The sequence below is a fragment of the Notamacropus eugenii genome, chromosome 2 (genome assembly GCF_028372415.1).
Source record: "Notamacropus eugenii isolate mMacEug1 chromosome 2, mMacEug1.pri_v2, whole genome shotgun sequence".
NCBI lineage: Eukaryota > Metazoa > Chordata > Mammalia > Diprotodontia > Macropodidae > Notamacropus > Notamacropus eugenii.
Genome location: NC_092873.1, coordinates 353,311,792 through 353,326,338, shown reverse-complemented (window position 1 = coordinate 353,326,338; position 14,547 = coordinate 353,311,792).

Sequence of the window (14,547 nt, the reverse complement as noted above, 5' to 3'; positions counted from 1 at the left end):
ATATAATTATATATAATTAATATGCACATATATTTATAAATATATAAATAGTATTATATTATATTATGTAAAAATAATATAATAATATAGTCCATTGTCCCACAACTAGCATTAGAGATGGGATTTGAAATCAAGATTTTTTTAAAAATCCAAATTTTCCCAACTGTGGTCCAACATGCTTTCCAATACACCACATTGCCTCTGTGCTATTTACTATGTCCCTGGAGAAATGGACAAGAGAGGATAGGCCCTAAAAATGCAAGGAGAGTGATTTGGATTAGCAGAGCAGTGTAATAGAATGAAAAGAGCACTGGCTTTGGAGCCAAGATAACCTAAATTTAGATCCTGGTTCTGCTGCTTATGACCATTGTGACTTTGAGGAAGTGTTTTTTCCTCTCTATAAAATCAGGAAGGTTAGATTTGGAGGTGAACTTGGTACGGCCAATGCTATATAGCAAATGTGTTGTCTCTTCCAAGATTGAGATAGCGTAAGAAAAAATGTCCTTCCCAGGTATCAGGGGAGGGTGATATTTGCGTTTCTTATTCTTCTTTGAGCTTTGAAGTAAATCTCCATTTGTCCAATTTTACCCTTCCCTTCCTTCGGCAGAGCTGGGACAGTGTCATTTACATCTCCAGTCTGGTGGGGGCCATTGGCCAGAGAAAGGTTGAATCTTACGTGGCCACCAAGGTATGAGGGGTAGAGGGAATGATACAGCTTCCTCTCTGGCCTCAGCCATTGGCTGAGGGCAATGTCCAGTCCACTCATACCCAATGCTCAAACAAAAATAGCCAATCTCATCCTTCTCAGTCCTGTTGCTAAGGGGTTGACCAAGACCCCTAGCAAGGGCTAGTCTCCACTGTCCCTAGGGGCCAGAGGAGATGGGCTGAACCATTGAGGCCTGAGGCCCTGTCTTCTACTGAGCCATAAGTATCCCTCTTGTTCTAAGTGAACTAGGTAGCAGAGGATGGTTCTGAAGCCCATAGATTGTACCACACTGCCCAGGTGCCACTTAAGGGCTTTTTTCTGGACCCTTCTGGCTTAAGAGTGATTATCAATAGTAACTGTTGCTGTTTCTCTCCCAGCCTGATTTATTTTTCTTTGCCTCATTAAAAGGGCCATCCCCTTTACTACTAAGACTACTTCTTAAACAGGCCTATTCACTGAATGGGTGTTACCTCACTCTAAGTGAGTACTGAATAGGCCTTGGCCTAAAGGGGCCAGTGCATCCTGCGCCATCTCCAGTCATCCTGATGAATATTTGGTCACTGGATTCATATGGCTCTGCAGGAGAAGTGAGGCTGGTGACCTGCACAGCCGTCCCTCACTCAAAACAAAGTCAAGTGCAAATCATGTCACCATTTCTCTGATGGCATGGTCTTCTTCAGCAACAAACGGTGAACACAACAACAACAAATCTCCATTTGTAAATGTTAAAAAAAAAACCAAACTAATAAAAAATAAAATGAAGTTGGACTAAGTCATCTCTAAACCTTCCAATTCCTCCATTTTGAAGAAATGCTCATTCCTCCTGACACTCTGGATTTCTCCCCCTGCTCTGGCATCTTTTACTCCCCCTTTCTCCTTTTCAATTCCCTTTTATGTGGTAACTTCCCCCATTACAATGTAAGCCCCTCAAGGGTAGGGACAGTCTTTTGGTTTAGTACCTGGCACTTATGTATCTTAATAAGTGCTTGTTGACTATGGCAATGTAGGGACTTAATTGCTATCCGGGTAGGCTAGTTCTTTTCTAGAAGCTTGTTGGGATGTGAAGGTTAGACCATCCTTCCCAGAGGCAAGAGAATGGCTGAGCTACTGTCTACAGGTTCTTCTCAACCCAATAAGGCTGGCATCCCATCCCATTTCCTCTTCCTTGTCCCAGCAGAGCTCCGCAAATTATGATAGCGTGGGCAATAAAAAGTGCCTAATTGGTTGTTGTCCAGCTGCGGCTTCTCCCTGTTTCCCTCCTTCAGGGGCTGGTGGAACCGGCCAAGTCAGTTTCACTTTTGCTATTACTCAGTTTCCCGGGCTGGTTGCTGGGGTTTAGTAGAAGCTTGCTGCCCAGTAGAGGAATGGAGCTCATCAAAGCATCCAAACTCTGCCACCTAATAAAGGTATGGTGGGAGTGCCTGGGCGGGCCACTCTCCCCCAAAGTCAACAAGCCACAGTTCCTGAATGCCACATCTCCGGAAGGAGTTCAACCTTGGGCAAGGATGGCAGGAATAAATGCCCAAGGAGAGCTCTCCCTCCCTGCTTCCCACTCAGAGAAATTCTTAGATTTGGAGAGAAACTTAAATAGAACGAATTATCCCTACAATGAGGAGGAGAAGAGAGGAGAGAAGGAGGGAGGGAGGAAAGGATGAAGGAAGGAAGGAAGGAAGAAAGGAAGGAAGGAAGGAAGGAAGGAAGGAAGGAAGGAAGGAAGGAAGGAAGGAAGGAAGGAAGGGAGGAAGGAGGAAGAAAGAAAGAAAGAGAGAGAGAGAGAAAGAAAGAAAGAGAAAGAAAGGAAGGAAGAAAGAAAGGTTGTGTTGCCTGAAGGGGTGGATAGGAGGAGCTTCAGCTCAAAGAATCTGGAATCTATCTTGTTTCCTTTTCTTTGGGAGAGGGGATCCCCAAGGGCTCAGTGAGATCCGGTAAGATCACAGAATGGAGAGCCAGAAGACCCATGGCATGCTCCCAGCCTCCTGATCCCTGCCTGACAGGCTGTCAAACATGAAAACCAACAACCTTTGCCAACTTCACTCCACTGCCAAAGTGGCAAAATTGGGGCAGGTTTCCAAGCCCTCCTCCCTACCACATTGTCTCTTCTGATCTCTCCAATCACTGACAACCTGCTTTAATTCAACCTCTCTGAGTCCCCTTCCCAGCCATGATAGGGTCCTCCAAAGGGCAGTGGGCCATGTGCACAGAGGAAAGAGAACTTGGCTTGGTGTTTGAAGGACTGGGTATGAGCCCTGAATCCTTCTTGCTGCTGTTTCTGTACTAGGCCCTCTCATTTTTCGGTGGTACAGTGGAAAGAGTCTTGGCTGGGGAGAAGTGCCTTGGGTTCAGGCCTACTTTCTTTACTTATTATCTCTGGTATTATGGCACACTCTCCTTTCAGAGCCTCAGTCTCTTTATTTGTAAAAAGGAGATAATAAATACTTGTATCACCTACCTCTTAGTGCTGTTGTAAAGAAAGTGTTTCATAAACTTTAATTTAATATATAGATGTGAGCTGTCTTCGCTCTATTAGTCTTTTTGCTTGGAAGATAAGAGGGTCTGATGGTACCAGTGGCCTGAGGTTCTGGGCTCTCTATCAAGGTTTGGCATCAGGTCGGGGGTGGTGGTGCCATGCCCAACTGGCTTAGGTGGTAGAATCCTTGTTTCTCAGTCCCTTTCCTCCCTAGACCAGAGTATTGCTTGTCCCCATTTCCCTTATGGATCCATATTGAAGCCCTGAGCCCCAGAAAGAGGGTGCTACTGAGTCAGTGGAGGGTAGGGCCAGAAGTCTGGCTCTTTCTTCCAGCCCAGTCAACCCATTCCTTGCATTCCAAACTTCATGTCCTCCTTTGTACAAGCTGTTCCCTTCTCCTAAAATATCCTCCCCTCTCTGCAACCAGTCTAGTGCCTCTTGCCCTTCTCTCTTCCCATCACAGCATCATAGGACCACAAAAGCACATAAAACTGGGAGAGACCTCAAAGGTCATTTAATTTAACCTTTTCATTTTACAGATGAGAAACTGAAGCCCAGAAAAGTAAAGTGCTTACCCAAGGTCACATAGGTAATAGGTAAAGCCAGGGACTCTGCCTTCAAATTTTCTTTCCATTACTGTAATCATTGTGCAGGGCAGGTAGGTGGCTCAGTGGCTTTCATCTTGAAATCAATCTTCTAAATATGCACAATGATGGTTGTTGCTGTTCAGTAACTCTTTAAGACCCCATGGATCATATCATGCCAATAATGTCCATGGGGTTTTCTTGGCAAAGATACTGGAGTGGTTTGCCATTTCCTTCTCCAGTGGATTAAGGCAAACAGAAGGTATGTGACCTGCCCAGTATCACACAACTAATAAACGTCTGAGGACAGATTTGAACTCAGATCTTCCTGACTCTAGGCTTGGTGCTCTATCCACTGGGCCACCTAGCTTCCCTGCACAATGATTACAGTAATGTAAAGAAAGGGAACATTAAAATGAAGCCATACTTTTAGTAAATGTAATGATCAATTTGGTCCAGGAGCAGAGATGAGGAAGCACCTTATTTCTTTTTTTTTCCCCTTATTTAATATTTTATTTTTTCCCAATTACATGTAAAAACAATTTTAACATTACATTTTTTCTTCAAAATTTGAGTTCCAAATCCTCTCCCTCCCTACCTTCTCCCCACCTTATGGATAAGACAATCAATTTGACATAGGTTATACTTGTGTAGTCATACAAAACATATTTCCATGTAAGTTATTCTGTGAAAGATAAAAGACCAAAAAACCCCCAAGAAAAATGAAGAAAGTAAAGAAAAAGTATATTTGATATACATTCAGGTTCTACCAGTTCTTTCTCTGCAGATGGACAGCATCTTTCATCATAAATCCTACAGAATTGTCTTGGATCACTGTATTGCTGAGAATAGCTAAGTCATTCATAGTACATAATCATACAATACAATATAACTGTTCTTGTGTGCAATATTCTCCTAGTAGTTGCATATATGAAACAACTATATGCAATGTTCAGCTATTTCTCAATTAACAGACATACTCTCAATTTCCAGTTCTTTGCCACCACTAAAAAGATTGCTAGAAATATTTTTGTACACATAGGTCCTTTTCCTTTTTTTTTTTTTTAATCTCTTTGGGATACAGACATAATGGTGGTCTTGCTTGGTCAAAGATTACACATGGTTTTATAACCCTTTGGGCGCAGTTCCAAATTGCTCTTCAGAATGGCTAAATCAGTATATAACTTCACCAACAGCACATTAGTGTTTTAATTTTTCCACATCTCCTCCAACATTTGTCATTTTCCTTTTCTGTCATATTAGCCAATCTGACAGGTATGAGGGAGTAGTAGCTCAGAGCTGTTTTAGTTTGTATTTCTCTCATCAGTGGTGATTTAGAGCATTCTTTTCATAACTACAGATGGTTTTGATTATTTTTGTCTGAAAACTGCCTATTCATATCCTTTGACCAATTATCAATTGAGAAATGGCTCATTTCTATGAATGTAACTCAGTTTTCTATGTTTGATAAATAAAGTCTTTACCAGAAATGCTCACTGTAAAAAAACTTTTCACAGTAATGATTATCAACTGTGTATTTCCCTCCATCCTATTTCCCCCTCTTTATCCTATTCTCTCTTTCCTTTTGCCCTGTCCATTCTCAAAAGTATTTTGCTTCTTACTTTTATCTCACTCAAACTGACCTTCCTCCTATCAGCTCCTCCCCCCATCTCCTTCCCTTCCTATTTTCCTGTATGGTAAGATAGATTTCTATACCCAACTGAGTGTGTATATTATTCCCTCTTTGAGACAATTTCCAATGAGAGTAAGGTTCATGTGCTCACCTCCCCACTTCCCTCATTTTCCCTTCCACTGTAAAATCCCTTTCATGCCTCTTTTGTGTCAGATAATTTAACCCATTCTACCTCTTCCTTTCCCCTTCTCCCAGTGCATTCTTCTTTTTTACCACTTAATTTTATTTTTTTAGATAATCATACCACCACACTTAACTCACACCTCTGCTTTCTGTCTATATATACTCTTTCTAATTGCCCCAATAATAAGAAAGCTTTTAGGAGTTATAAATATCATCTTTCCATGTAGGAATATAAACAGTTTAACCTTATCCAATCCCTTATGATTTCTCTTTCCTGTTTACTTTGAGCTTCTTTGGCATCTTGTATTGAAAGTCAAATTTTCTATTCAGCTCTGGCCTTTTCATCATGAATGCTTGGAAGTCCTCTATTTCGTTGCATATCTATTTTTCCCTCTGTTTTGCTGGGTAGATGATTCTTGGTTGTAATCCTAGCTCTTTTGCTCTCTGGAATATCATATTCCAGTCCCTCCTGTCCTTTAATGCAGAAGTTGCTAAATCTTGTGTTATCCTGACTGTGGCTCCGTGATATTGAAATTGTTTCTTTTTGGCTGCTTGCAGTATTTTCTCCTTGATCGGGGAGATCTGGAATTTGGCTATAATATTACTGGGAGTTTTCATTATGGGATCTTTTTCAGGAAATGATGTGGGTGCTTTCAATTTTGGTATCTCTTTCAAGAGGTGATGTGGGTTCTTTCAATTTTGGGATCTCTTTCAAGAGGTGATGTGGGTTCTTTCAATTTTGGGATCTCTTTCAAGAGGTGATGTGGGTTCTTTCAATTTCTATTTACCTTCTGGTCCTAGAATATCAGGGTACTTCTCCTTGATGATTTCTTGAAAGATGATATCTAGTCTCTTTTTCAATCATGACTTTCAGGTAGTCCAATAAGTCTTAAATTATCTCTCCTAGATCTGTTTTCCAGGTCAATTGTTTTTCAAATGAGATATATCACATTTTCTTTTATTTTTCATTCCTTTGGCTTTGTTTGATTGTTTCTTGATGTCTCATAAAATCATTAGCTTCTCCCACTTGCTCAACTCTAACTTTTAAGAAATTCTTTTCTTCAGTGAGATTTTGTACCTTCTTTTCCCTTTGGTCAATTCTATTTTTTGAAGAGTTCTCTTCAGTGAATTTTTGTGCCTCTTTTTCCATTTGACCTATTATTCTGGTATTTTTTCAGGTATTATTTTCTTCAGGATTTTTTGTGCATCCTTTATCAAACTGATGGCTCTTTTTTCATGAACTTCTTGCATAATTCTCATTTCTTTTCCCAATTTTTCCTCTACCTCTCTTACTTGATTTTAAAATCCTTTTTGAACTCTTCCATGGACTGAAACCAATTCAGATTTTTCTTTCAGGCTTTGGATGCAGGAATTTTAATTTTGTTGTTTTCTGAGTGTATGTTTTGATTTTCCTTGTCACCACAGTAACTTTCCATGGTCAGATTTTTTTTCCTGTTTGCTCATTTTCCAGCTTGTTTCTTGATTTTTAACTCTATGCTAAAGAAGGTTCTGCTTCCCAAGTGGAGGGGGCACTGTCCCAAGCTTCAGATTTTTTTGTGTGTGCAGATGTTTTCAGAGGTAATTCTGGGGACCTCTAAGTTTTTGACTCTTCCAAGGTGGCATGATCTAGGGAGAGTGTGTTTACTACTCTCCTGGACTGTGCATTGATTTGTGAGTGACGACAAGCACTCTTTTCAGTCCTAGAACTGTGACCAGGGTTCCTGCTCCCCTGTGGTCAAAAATTGTGCTATGTTAGTGAGTGCTCTTCCTCAAACTGGGACTAAGACCCAGGACTCTGACCCAAGTCTGTAACAGAGCCATGCCCCTGGTGCTAGCAAATTTACCCCTGTAAATTTCCTTCTCACTTGTTGTCTGATCCCCTTACTGTCTGTGGGCTGAAAAGGTCTGGAAACCACCACTACAGCCCCTGATTCAATCACTCCTGGTTTGTTGGGACCTGGTCTATGCTGAGGTGATCTGTGCTGGACTGGACTTCTCTCTCTCCCTGGTGCAACACACCTTTCCTGCTGACCTTCTGAGTTGTCTTAGACAGGAAAACTTTCACTCCGTCTTTCTGTGGATTCTATCACTCCAGTCATTATTGAAGGGTATTTGGAGGGATTTGGAGAGAGCTCAGGCAAGTCCCTGCCTTTATTCTGTCATCTTGGCTCCACCTCTCTCCACCTCCCTTCTTTTATCAGAAAGGTGGGGGACTTTGGGTCCAAAATGACACACTTTCTGGTGAGGTTTTTCCTATATTTCTAATACTAAATGTAACAGCTTACAATATGTTTATCCTCCCACTCACTCCTACAGTCTCTCTGTATCTTGACTGTGTATCCGGTCTCTGCCCAAGACAATGGGAGCTCCCTAAAAGGGAGGACTGTATTTCACCTCTTTTCCACATCAGACTGGGAACTCTCCCTGGTCAGAGACCCAATTCATTCCATTAGAGTTTCCAAGTTTTCCCTGTTTCAAGCCCTTTATCTTGGGCTGCCATACCTAGCCACTCATCTCCCCCTCCATGCACACACACACACACACACACACACACACTCAATATTCTAACTTTTCCTTATATGCCTCATTGCTCACTAGAACAACAGATATGTCCATGAACTCACTTTATCCATAATTCCATGTTGTTTCTATCTTCTTCCTTACCCCGTCCTGGGTCTATTGGGGTTTCTCTCCTTCCCATTCAAATGTTTGGCCTCCCCTGCAATCATCTGCCTGGAGTCTCAATTTTCCCTTCTGGAAAGTGAAGGAGACAGGCTTCATGGTCTCCTGTCTAAATTTTAGTGACCTTTCTCACCTCAGATGAAGATAAAACTGTCTGGTCCGGACCAGCTGGTCCGGACCAGACCAGTTCAGGAGAGTGTGTATGACTGGCACAGTACTCCCACAAGACAGGACATCACCTTTGTGATGTCACTGGTCCTCTTTGAGGACTAAGTCCGAACTACAACAATTTGCCACACTAGCCAAGTAAAGAACAATGAAGATTTCTATAGCACATATTTACAAAACAGTCTCTTCCCAGCAACTCTCTGGAGTCAGATAACTAACAATTCTAAAGCAACTGAGAGGTGTCAAAAGGTTTTTACATCCATTATCTCATTTGAGGCTCATAGCAACCTTTTGAAATAGGGAATATTATTATATACCCCCCTTTCACAGGTGAAGAAACAGTAGCCAGGGAAAGTGAAGTGACTTGCCCATTGTCACACAGCCCATAAATATTAGAAGCCGGATCTGGACCAAATTTTCCCCTATGCTATCTTACTTCTTCAGTAATAAATGTTTATTGCATGAATGAATAAATGAAGTAGCGGAGGCATTATTCCCATATTACCAATAAAGGGATCCAAGGCTCAGAGAGATGGTTTCTTTCTTTAGACCTGTATCTCCAGTGCCTATGTTGCAGTTTCATGATGTGTTGTGGTGGAACTATCTCAAAGAATTCAGAGTCAGGCTACCTCTAATTCAAGTATAGGCATTTACTGTGCTTGATGCCTCCCATGAAGCAGGCTGTTTCAAGAAGAACCAATGACTTCAGAGAAAGCAAGGTGGACTTTTGTAGTGTAAAAATGCAATTACATAACAGAAATTATAAATATTAAAAAGACAGGAGGGGTTTGTTAAAGGATTAGGTAATAGGGGAGGGGCCCCAGCCTCAGTGAAAGTACACATACAATTACCCACGATGCATACAACAAAACACATTTTGGGGGGGTATGTATGTATGATAATGATATTATAATAAGCCTCTCTGTGTCATATATTTACTCTAGGCAGTTCTTTACTATTACTGTGCAGGTGCCTACTTAGGGAAAGTCCCTCATACTGTTTTGAGGTCCACATCCTGCTTGGGCATCCTGGTGGTGCTGCTTTCTGATGGACTGAGTATCCTGCCTAAGGCTAGATGGATGTAGTTGTGGTTGAGTGCATGGACACACCTGCTGTTTCTGTGGGAAATATGAGGAATGGGTCTGGGGGCAATGGCTGAGATCCCATCACATGGAGACATCTGCTGTTCTGTGAGAAATATGAGTTCATGGACGCATCTGTTGTTCTAGTGAGCAGTGAGGCATATAAAAAAAAAGTTAGAATATTGAGTATGTGTGTGGGGGGGTGAGTGGCTAGGTATGGTCAGTGGGCCTGCTGTTCAGTGGGGCCTATAAGGGAGTTAGACTATTGGGACTGGGAGCAGCTTTATTAGGCAGCAGCACCTAGATCAGTGCCAGGCATTTGATCAATACTTGTTGACTGGTTAAACAACATATGTAAGGTTGCATAGCTAATAAGCAGACCAGAGCCCCCAGTCTGATCTTCAAGGATGAGGCAAGGTTCTTACAATCCATATTTGTATGAGCCTATGACTTCAAGTCCAATGTCTTCCCCCTTAGAATGAGAATTTCCCCCAGGGCAGGAATTGTCTCTCCTTTCTTGGATCTCACTCCAGGGTCTATGCTATGAACCACAGCTGGGTTCAGGCTAGGAAAGGATGGAATCACTTGAAGGTGGTTGTACCCAAAGTCCCAAACCCTTTTCCCATCCCTCTGGTTCTTCATTTCAATTAAGAGTATATACATTAGATAGACTGCCTCCTCCCTCCCAACTCCACCCTACGGGCTTGGCAGAAAGACAACTAGTTATCTCAGATGATTCAGGTATATCCTGGCATAAAAGCAGGAGAATGGACTACACAACATAGGACGACCCTTACATCTTTGGGATCATCCTTTAAACAGGGAGACCAGTTCAGTTCCAGGATCCAAATGCAGCTTGTGCTGGTGGTGAGAGTGGCTGGTGTACAGAGCACCAATTCTCCCGACCCTGGAGGATGCCCTCCCCCACCCTTTACCTCAGTCCCCTGCTCTGTCCTTTCTAGGAATCAGAGAATAACGTACATCACTGTTTATGGTGGCCTAGACTCGATGCTGGCTCCTGGGGCAAGGGGGAAGGGCAGGTTTATAGGACTGTGTTTTCACAGGCAGGAGAGAAGCCCCAGGTGGGCTTGAGCTCCTGAGTCTGACAGTGCAAACATATTAAACTATCTGACATGAAAGTCACAGCAGCATTACCCCCTACCCCCCTTTCCCTCCTCCCCAGGTCTATGGGTGGTGAGAGATTTATAGTTCTTACACAAGGCCTGTTGGGGGGTTGGGGAGTTGGGGGAGAGGCAAGGGAATTGGGATAGAAGCTGGAGTAACTCCTCACCAAGGCTTTTACCTTTCTCCTCCAGGAAAGAAAAATTACTCACCAACAGAACAGGTTGAAGCTGCCAGAAAGATGGTTATGAAGGCAGCGACCCCACACCATTGGGGACCTGGAGACTAGGCAGCTCCTAACTTCTTCCCCCTCCTTGAACTCACCTTTTTGCCCCAGGAGTGGAGGCCCAGTGACAACTGGGGGATTCTCTTTTGAAGATGGGGGGCCAGTCTGAGACCCTGGATACTCTGACCTCTGACCTGGCATCAGGGAAGAAGGGTGCCCTGCCATCTCTAAGGAAGGAGGATCATCCTGGAACTTGGAACAGGGAATGCCTTCAAAGAATATAAAGGGAGGAAGGGTGGTAGAAGGTCTTGGAGAGAGACAAAATGAGAAGACTAAAGGAAGATGGGAAGATTGAGATGTGGAAAGTTCTTCCCCTCCTTCCATCATGTCTCCAACAAATGAGCCAAAAGGTTGAAATAAGGGTGGGTCCTTTTACCCCCAGCAGCCTAGGGTGGTACCTTAAAGGAAAGCTAAGGATCCCCTAAGGGCTGGAGGATTCTAAGCTCTTACATTGTACAAAATTGCTGCCAATTTTTCTTTGGACTGTCTCTCTGCTCCCACCCTCTCCATCTCCATCCATAGTGATTCTCCAGGGAAATTGAAAACCTGATTTATTAGTCTTCTTCTGTATAGATGCCTTTTTGTTTTTACCTTACAGTCATTTCTGTATAAACTAACCAACTCACTTGCCCAGTGAGGCTGCCATCCCTTCTAATAAAGAAAAAAGTCAAGAAAATCATTGTCTAATGACTGTCTAACACAGTCCCCATGCAACACTCCAGACCTATAGTTCGCCATCAATCTATTAGAAACAGAGAAGTGCATTGGCTCTTCTCAGCCCAGGACCAAGATCAGTCATAACAATTACTCAGTTTCACTTCATCTTCCTGATCTTTTCACTTATACTACTACAGCCATGGTGTCTATTATGCTCCTAGTTCTGTCCCTGCAAATAATTCCCCCGGTTTGAATTTTTTGCTGAATTCCTCCTATTTTTCATGGCCCAATTCTTTTGGCCCAGTTCTCCTTATATTCACATGCTACAATTTGGGCACCTACTTTATTTTTATTTTATTATTTATCAGTTGTTTGTTTGGGTGACCTCAATACCACAAAACGTTCTAACAGCTCTCTTCTATGGGCAGAGAGAACAGTGGAAGCCTGAGTTCTTAGACAATTGTCCCTGGGGGTGTCCTGGCCTTGCCTCCTAGTCCTTACTCTGAGAAAGGTCCCTCTTCTCCCTGCACCAGAGTGACCTCTGTCTCAGCCTCCCTTGCAACCTACATGGAGAAGGGGCGGGGATGTTAAAGAGTTCCATTCTAGCCACTTTAAAGGCTCTAGAAAGCATCCCCAAAACAGGTGAGGAGCTCAGACTCTTTGAACTGGGAAGGAGGTGGGGGTGGTGCCGGAAGATGGAAATTCTGAATTGGGCGTTCAGCCTTGAGAGAGAGAAGGATGAGGCAAGGGAAACGTTAAAGAGTGATTCCCTCTGTTCCTGTTCTCTTTCTCTACCCTCACCTCCAGCTCCCACTGCTGAGCAAAGGGATATGACCTGCAAGGTGGGCACAAGACTTCATGCCACAAGGCCCTACCTAGGCTGCTCAGGGCTCCCCAGAGTCAGAGCCTGGCTAGGAAGGGAAAAGGTAGGGAGGAAGGTTCTAGTAAGTGGTCCAGTTATGCCACTATAGGCCACATTTCAACTCAATGGGCAAGGACAAATAAGGACAAAACCCCCTGGGGTTAAGAAGGGGATAGCTGACATAGTGCCACTCAGTTCAATCTATCTTGAGTCCAGGTGACTGGAGGGTGAAGACAGGGCAGAGACAGGCACAGAATGGGCAGCCTGGGAAGAGAGGATGGGCATGGCTGATTTGGATAGGTGGTTTTGCTTCCTCAGGTCAGCCTTCCCCCATCCCCACCTCCTTATGCCACCAGCCACCAGCCACCAACCCCTGACTGCAGGCCCAGGAAGAGCAGGGCTGGCCTGTCTGGACCTGCCTCTGGCCCGCCCTCTTCCTCAGCAGGTTGGGGGAAAATTACTTGCCTCTTACTGCTTTTTATTTTTTGAAGCCAGATCAAAGGTGGGACCCAGCTGGGAGTCCTAGTAAAATCTCAGCAATGTAGAGACTTGGAGTTTCGGAGGCAAGACCTGGAGCTGGGGAGGGGCTGTATCAGGCCTTGTCGGGACGAGGGAGGGGAGCAGGAGTGGGAGTGGGGAATGTGTGGGGAATCTGGGCCAGCTTGGGTGTCACCTTGGTTTCCCCCATGGCTCTCCCTTACCACCACCCCTCTCCCTAACACACACAACTCCCAAACTCAAGAGTCCTCAGGTTGGAAAGGAAATAATGGAGAAATCATTTCCCAGGAGGCGAGCCATCAAACCAACCAGGGAGCCATGTTGCTTTTTCTTTACCCTCTCTTGAAAAGGCTCCCCACAGCTCTGCTTGGTCACCTGGTGACTGACCATCAGAAAGTTCTCAGGTTGTCTAATCTGAACTTATTCTTTGCTGAAGCCCACTCCCGTTTTGCCCTGGCCTCAGTGGAGACAAGGAAAAAGCTGTCTCCTGTCTGGTTTTTTGTTTGTTTGTTTGAAATCCTTTCCTTGTAGAGACTTAAAGACAGAATTTAGTCATGCCCCCCGTCTAGCATGGACAATGCCACCAGTTCTTCTATCTGTTTTCTTTCTCTACCCCCACACTACCCCCCTTCTCCAACCCCTAACTTGTTCAGGTTAAATAATTACAGTTGCCTTTCTAGGAAAACATTCCCATTGGTCTTGGACATCTCCTAGGAAAGGAACAGAGGCAGAAGAAGAAACTTACCTCTCTCTTCCACTGCTCCTTTCTTTTCCAAGCCTGTCATTTCTCTTGCCACTACAGCAGGAGTTCTTCAGTGAGTCCACGTACTCAGATGGGAAAAAAGTTCAATCTTTATTCCAATAAAACTGGTAATATGACAGAGGAAATTACATCTTTATTTCAATATATTTAGTTTCCTTTGTAATCCTGTGTATTTATTTCTGGTACTTAAAAACATTACTCTACCTCTTGGACATCTTGAACTGGATGTCCCATAGGTATCTCAACCTCAACATGCTCAAAACTAAATTCATTACTTTTCCCCCTTTCCACACAGCTCTTCTTCTAAAGAGGTCAAAATCATCTCTTTTCTACTTCCATATTGTTGTTGAGGGCACCAATATTCTCCCAGTGACTCAGACTCCCAACCTCACTGTCCTTCTCCTTAGCTCCTCTCTCACACTCACTCCACATATTCAATCTGTTGCCAAGTCTTATGGTTTCTACCTTCAATACCACCTCTCACACATATTCCCTTCTCTCTACTCAGGCAGTCATCCCCTCTCACATGGACTTCTCTAATACCCTTTTGGCTGCTCTCCTCACCTCAAATCTTTCCCCACTCCAATCAATCCTTCATTCAGTTGCCAAAGGGGTCTTATAAAGTACAGGTCTGACCATGTCATCCCTTTTACTCAATAAATTCCAATGGTTCCCAGTTACCTCCAGGATCAAATATAAAATCTCCTGTTAGTTTTTTAAAGCTCTTCACAACCTCATAGGAAGGGGATGTTCAATAATACACCTATAATTCTCTTTCTCTTCATTTCTTCCTCTAAGTTTCTCTGGCTTCCTTCAAGACTCAGCTCAAATCCCACTCTCGGCAAGAGATTTTT